The sequence below is a fragment of the Lepisosteus platostomus genome, chromosome 7 (assembly GCF_059453375.1).
Source record: "Lepisosteus platostomus isolate fLepPlt1 chromosome 7, fLepPlt1.hap1, whole genome shotgun sequence".
Classification (NCBI taxonomy): Eukaryota; Metazoa; Chordata; class Actinopteri; order Semionotiformes; family Lepisosteidae; genus Lepisosteus; species Lepisosteus platostomus.
The window spans coordinates 30,814,220-30,820,219 of record NC_142617.1 but is presented as its reverse complement, the minus strand read 5'-3'; positions in this window follow the sequence as shown (position 1 = coordinate 30,820,219).

Below are 6,000 nucleotides of genomic sequence, written 5' to 3'. Positions count from 1 at the left end.
TCGAATTTCCTCTGACACAGTACAACAAAATATCAAACTCCTTCATATAAACTCTTAGTGTCCTATATTCCCAGAGGATGCCCCTGCCGTGAAGTGACTGTGCTCTGTCTGGCGATCTCTGGCGCTCAGGGTGGGCAGGAGGAGGCCAGTTTAAGAAGCACTTAGTGACAAACGAGCGGGTCGGGGAGCACGTAGATGACGAAGGATTTAACGTGCTACTTCAGTTACGATGGGTTTTGGGAAACACTCGTCAATTAACGATCGAGCTTAAGAGCGAGTTTACGATGTTCTTAGCGCTACGATGCTTTCGGGAAACAGAATAATAATATCTAGAAGGATTACCATATATAAAAATAGAAAGAATGATATATAATATATAAAAGTAACAGATTACATATATAAATGTAATTATATAATATCATATATTATTAACACCATACCCACCATCTATGTACATTCACATGACCACACATATCAGATCAATATCAAATCAATCACAATGATTAGAATGCGCACAGAAATCGCCCCTTTCTCTTCCCATCTTTCAGCACATTATACGTCCTCTCCACGATACAAGCCGATATCCGTTATCTTACTCTACAATGCACCTTTTCCCGTGTTGTACGTTAACATTTGGTTCATAAAATCGACACACCTGAAATACTAAATAAGAAAGAAAACAATTATAACACAACGGATGACAGAGCCTCTAGAACAGAAAACTCGTTGGCGTCACACACGCTGAATGTCTGTCTCTCTCCTTCTCAGCAAAACACAACATGTGGGTCAACACTGTGTGAGGCATTAAACATCACCTTCGTGCATTACCGCTATTCATCTGGCCCACAACTGTACTATTTACAGAAATAATATATACATATATATTGTCGCCACACTAATCTGTAATAAAAATAAAATAAAAAATGCCGCTGGCATGCTCACCTGCAGGAGCACGTGTCGCCCCCCACGCCACTCCACTCCGGTACGTGATCATCTCACCACAGGCCCTCAGACCAGACACCCCGACTCTCTCCTTCAGCAAGAAACCATCACGGGCAGCACAGCTCACCAGTATATCACACCACACTAGTCAGCATTTCAAACAGAAAAGAAACGGATTCAAATCCAGTGGCAGGAGCTCGCTGAAGAGAGACAGTGATGGCGTCTCACCCGACTGGGGGCCACAGCGCGTCTGAGGGCTCCCCAGAGAAACGAACCGCCTGTGACCCCAGGGGCACCTTCACTGGCGCCCCGCCACCAACAAACCCCAAGGGCTGTCGCAAAGCCAACTCCATACAGAAAAACAGAACTCATTTGGGGGAAGTTCACAAAAATAAAATAATAAAATAAAAGATGACATCATATAACAACACAGCTGGCTACACGTGTGAGAAGGTGCATTACTTGAAGTGTGGCTCTCAGCAGAAATATAATAATAATAATAAACTTTATTTATAGAGCACCGTTCATACAAATAGCAGCTCAAAGTGCTTTACAAACCAAGCATAAAAATAAAATATTAAAATTAAGAGATATACTTTCAGTTGTAAAGGAAAACACAGCAATACAGTAAAGCAACATAAATGTCAATTAAATAAATACACATGAGGAAACTCGTAATAAAATAAGAAAAATAAAAGAGAACTAATCAGCCTCTTAGTCCGGATCGTGGTCACCGACGACCACGCCGGTCTCCCCTTTTCTGGAAAAACCTGCCGCAAAAGTACCATCTCACTTCATTATTTTATATCACCAAAAATACAAAACCTTTACAGAAAACCTTTTATTAATCAAAAAGTGTCAAAATTGTTTTTCACAAAACCACGTTTGGAAATTGCATGAGAAGGTCCACACCACACGTGTGCTCTCCTCAGCGTGGTCACGCATGGCCGCGGTGGAAATCAAGATCTACCTTTGATTCCTTCGGCATTTTTCATCGTTTTTTACCAACAAAACCATGTTATCAATCGAAAAAGGACAACCGGAGCTTTAAAAAAACCCAAGACAATCGATCACAAAGTCACTTTTTATCTGATGATGCACTTCCAATGTTCCAATATGCATTGATAACGCAATCAAAACCAGCAAAAAAAATATATATCGCATGTTTTTACCTTATTCTGAAGCATAACATACTGTATATCCACAGTAACCCAGACCTGGAGGCTATTAAACGTCATTGACTTTGTACTAAATGTCAGAATCAAAACCGCCAGAAACAAGGCGATCTGATTGGTAAAAAGCACCATCATTCATTGTATTTTCAGCCATTCAGAGACCTTAGGGGGTAAGACTTCCTCTAGAAGCCTCAGGCTATTAAGCTGTCAATCATTGACTCAGAAGGGGTAATCAATCAGTTTTTTGATCAGTTTCTTATCAGTGCTCCTTTTTTTCACACCAGAAGGCAACTCTGAGATTTTTTTTCATTGCATAACAACAGATAAAGGCTCTCTAGCAGTGTCTAAAGGTTTTTATAGCAATTGCAATGGTTTTTATTCTTATTATTTTCAATATTTTCATGTTTTTTTATTTTAGGCGTGAAATTTCATTCCAGGTCCAGTCTTCACAAGACATGATGTATAATTTTTTTCTAATTGATAAATTTATCCCAGATTTTATCCAAGCTAGTAGTCACCTAGAACAAGGTTTTCAAATCATTCCCAGGCCTATGACATGCATATAGTTGAAAAATCTGACCTCTGAAGACCAAAAAACATTTTCGCCTGCTTTTTTTTGGGGTGGGGGGGTTCATATGTTTGTCTGCTGAGTAGACACATTAAGAAATATAAGACATTTGACTGTTCACACTCAAAGCCAAGGGGGTTAGCTTCAATTTAAGACCTGAATCAGGCTCCTGCTATGTTCTGCTGCAGCGATATTACAAATTGTTTAAGGGGAGGAAATTCCAGGCGGACATTGGATAAATGTGTCACTGGAAGTAAGAGGCTACAAAAAGAAACATAAATAGAAAGAACAAAGAACCACTTTAACTAAAAGCTAAATTTAAAAAATATATATTTTCAAATGTTTTTAAAAACAATGTACTGAGCTTGACTGCCTAGTAAAAAGTGGTAGTGAGTTTCATAATTTAGAAGCATAAAAACAAAAAGCAGCCTCTCCACTCTTTCTGTATTTCACATGTGGTATTTGCAGTAGGCCAGTATTTTCTGATCTCAGGTCACGTATAGGAACATATGAAGACAGACATTCAGTAAGGTACATAGGCACTAGGCCGTTTAGAGCTTTAAAAACAAGTAAAAGAACTTTCAAATTTATCCTCGTTAATAAAGGTGACCAGTGAAGGTTTTTCAAAACAGGAGTAATATTCACTTTCTTGTATTTGTTAGGATCTGTGCTACTGCATTTTGAACAAGTTGTAAGGGATTTAGCCAGGAGAGGTATTCTCATTCACTCAGTAAGGTCTTTATTCATATTGCAATATGGGAAAAAGCCATCACCCGTCTGCGCAGAGAAGTGAAAGCTGATTCAAAAGCAAGCAGGGTAAGCCCTTGTTTTATATCTTTTTTAAGCTGATGCAACACTTCAAGGACAGACAAAGCAGTCATTTTCCATTCCTTATAGGTTTTTGCTTTAAGCAAAGAAGAGCAGTTATTCAAATGGTTTCTCATACTCCCTTCTTCAAGCAGCCGAGATAAACAGTATTAAAATATCCCATGCCCTTGACAAGTTGGGTGCTATCACACTTTGTTCTAATTATCCAGCTGCTTCTGCAGCACAGCTCTGTCCGCAAACAACATAGAATAAAACACTTTTTCTCAGTAACTTTTCATTACATTCCCTCTTTTTTATCCTTAAATGTGTTCATACCACAGAGTCCTCATAGGGGTCACCCTAGTCAGACAACAGCACATCAGCAAAAACACTACAACAGGCATGAATAGCTTTAAGAAAAACAGTCCCCATGACCCAAAAAATGATTTTAACCATGAAAAGAAGGGGAACTCATTGCCAATGCCCTGTTCTTGATTTACCCTGTTCTTAAGTTCTTTCAGCTGGTGTATTGCGAGGGTGAGGTGACCATGGTCATCATCATTAGCAGGGATATACAGATGCAGCCATTCAAAACAAGCGGGCGATATCACATTATTTTGCGGTGCGCTTCTCGCGGTGTAACACAAGTTACCATATTAATACCGTGTATTCTCGCATAGTACCGCATAATACCACATGTTCTAATGAATGACCTTGGACAAGCTGTAAACTCAAAGTATTGCCCTGGTCCACATTCTTTTTTTCATTGACAGGAACTCCTAATCTAAATAAAAATAAAATAAATAAAACAGGTTTCGATTGTTAATAACCACTTTTTATGCGCGAAACACGGGTGATTTTTCTTCCTCCTGATCAGCTTAGAAATCTGTGTAGGCTGTAAGGTTTTTACTTCTTAATTAAACTTTTAAAATACACGTTTTGAATAGAAACAACATATGCTATTGTCTTCCTGGTATCCTCACAGACCACGATTACAATAAATGGGCAGACCTGGCTGCCAAGACCAAGACCAAGACGAAGACCTGCCATACACGCCTTTATATAGCGCCTTTAAAGCTGTCCCACAGTGAAACGGGCGATCTCCCCAGACTGTACCATGTAAATAGTTCCCTGGTTCTGCACCCCTGTGTGTTTCTCTCTCTCTCTCTTGCTCGCTGCTCACCCTCTCTATCTCTCTCTCCCTCTCTCTCTCTTTTCATTGTCAAAAAGTAATTGTTTTTTACTTTGTCAGCACCCAGACAAACTCAAACGCATTTTTAATAAAATGCTTTTATTCATTCTTAATCTGACTTGCATAACTCACATTCCCGAATGCCCCCCACCCCGCTCAACAATCCTAGGAAGAACACAAAACAGCCTGTTGATAAAATTGTTGCATTTTTGTTCGGTCAGTTCTTCCTCCCAAAACTTGTAGATCGCAGTGATAAGTTCTTGCTTTGTGCTGGGTTTAGCAGTTTTCCGCACATAGTCTTTCAGCGAATGCCATACCATCTCTATTGGATTTAAATCTGGGGATTCGGCTGGAGTTTTCACCCAGTTCACTCCTTCTGCTACAGTATAAGCCTCGCCCTTGCTGCTGTGTGTTTCGGATCGTTATCTTGAAAGAGACGGTGCCTTGATCCAAAGTGCTCCCTGATATACGGGGCGGCATGCTGTTTGACCACGACTTCCTCTAAGAATTCACGATCCATAATTCCTTCGAAAATAAGAAGTGGTCCCGGGCCTCTTCTAGATATACCTGCCCAGACGTGAACCTTCAGTGGATGTTGGGCCTTGGCTTGTCCACATATCTCCCCTTTTTACAAAATGACATGGTTGAAAACTGTTCCAGAGCCACTGTTGTTTCATCGGTGAGAAGTACATCATGAAATGCCTCTCCCTGTTCAATCCATTGGAGCACTTGTTTGAGTCTTTCCTCTTTGTTTTTTACCCTTATCATGGGGCATGTGTTAGTTTTTTTATATCTCCATCTAAGCCTTCTGCGCACTCTTCTTATCGATGTCGGACTCACGCTCGCACCGAGGTCAGCCCATAGCCGTCTTTGAACTTGCATCGCCAGTAGCTCATCATTTTCATCTGTCAGTCTGTCGATGGCTCGCACAATAGGACTTGGAAAACAAAAGAGATCAACAGTGATTTTGGCCATAGTCCGTCTCCTTACCAAAGCGATACAGTGGTGCAGCTTGAAGTCTGTACCTGTATTCAGTATTTAAAAGCACAATACGTCAGGAAATGTTTCTGATGCATTAGCAAGTTAAAAAAAATAGCGTCGAAAAGCCGGGCATGACAATTGTTTCCTTTTTCTGATCACTCACTGTTTGGATACTCGTCTCACCTGCCCTGCTCTTTGTTTTCCTGTTATTTGCTGTGTATGCCTGCTGCGATCCAATCCTGCTCTCACACCTAAAGAAGCCTATTTTACATTTCTTTGTGCGGTTCATAGTGCAATTAACCCTTGCTAGTATCTTTGCGGCCTTTTGAAAGTCT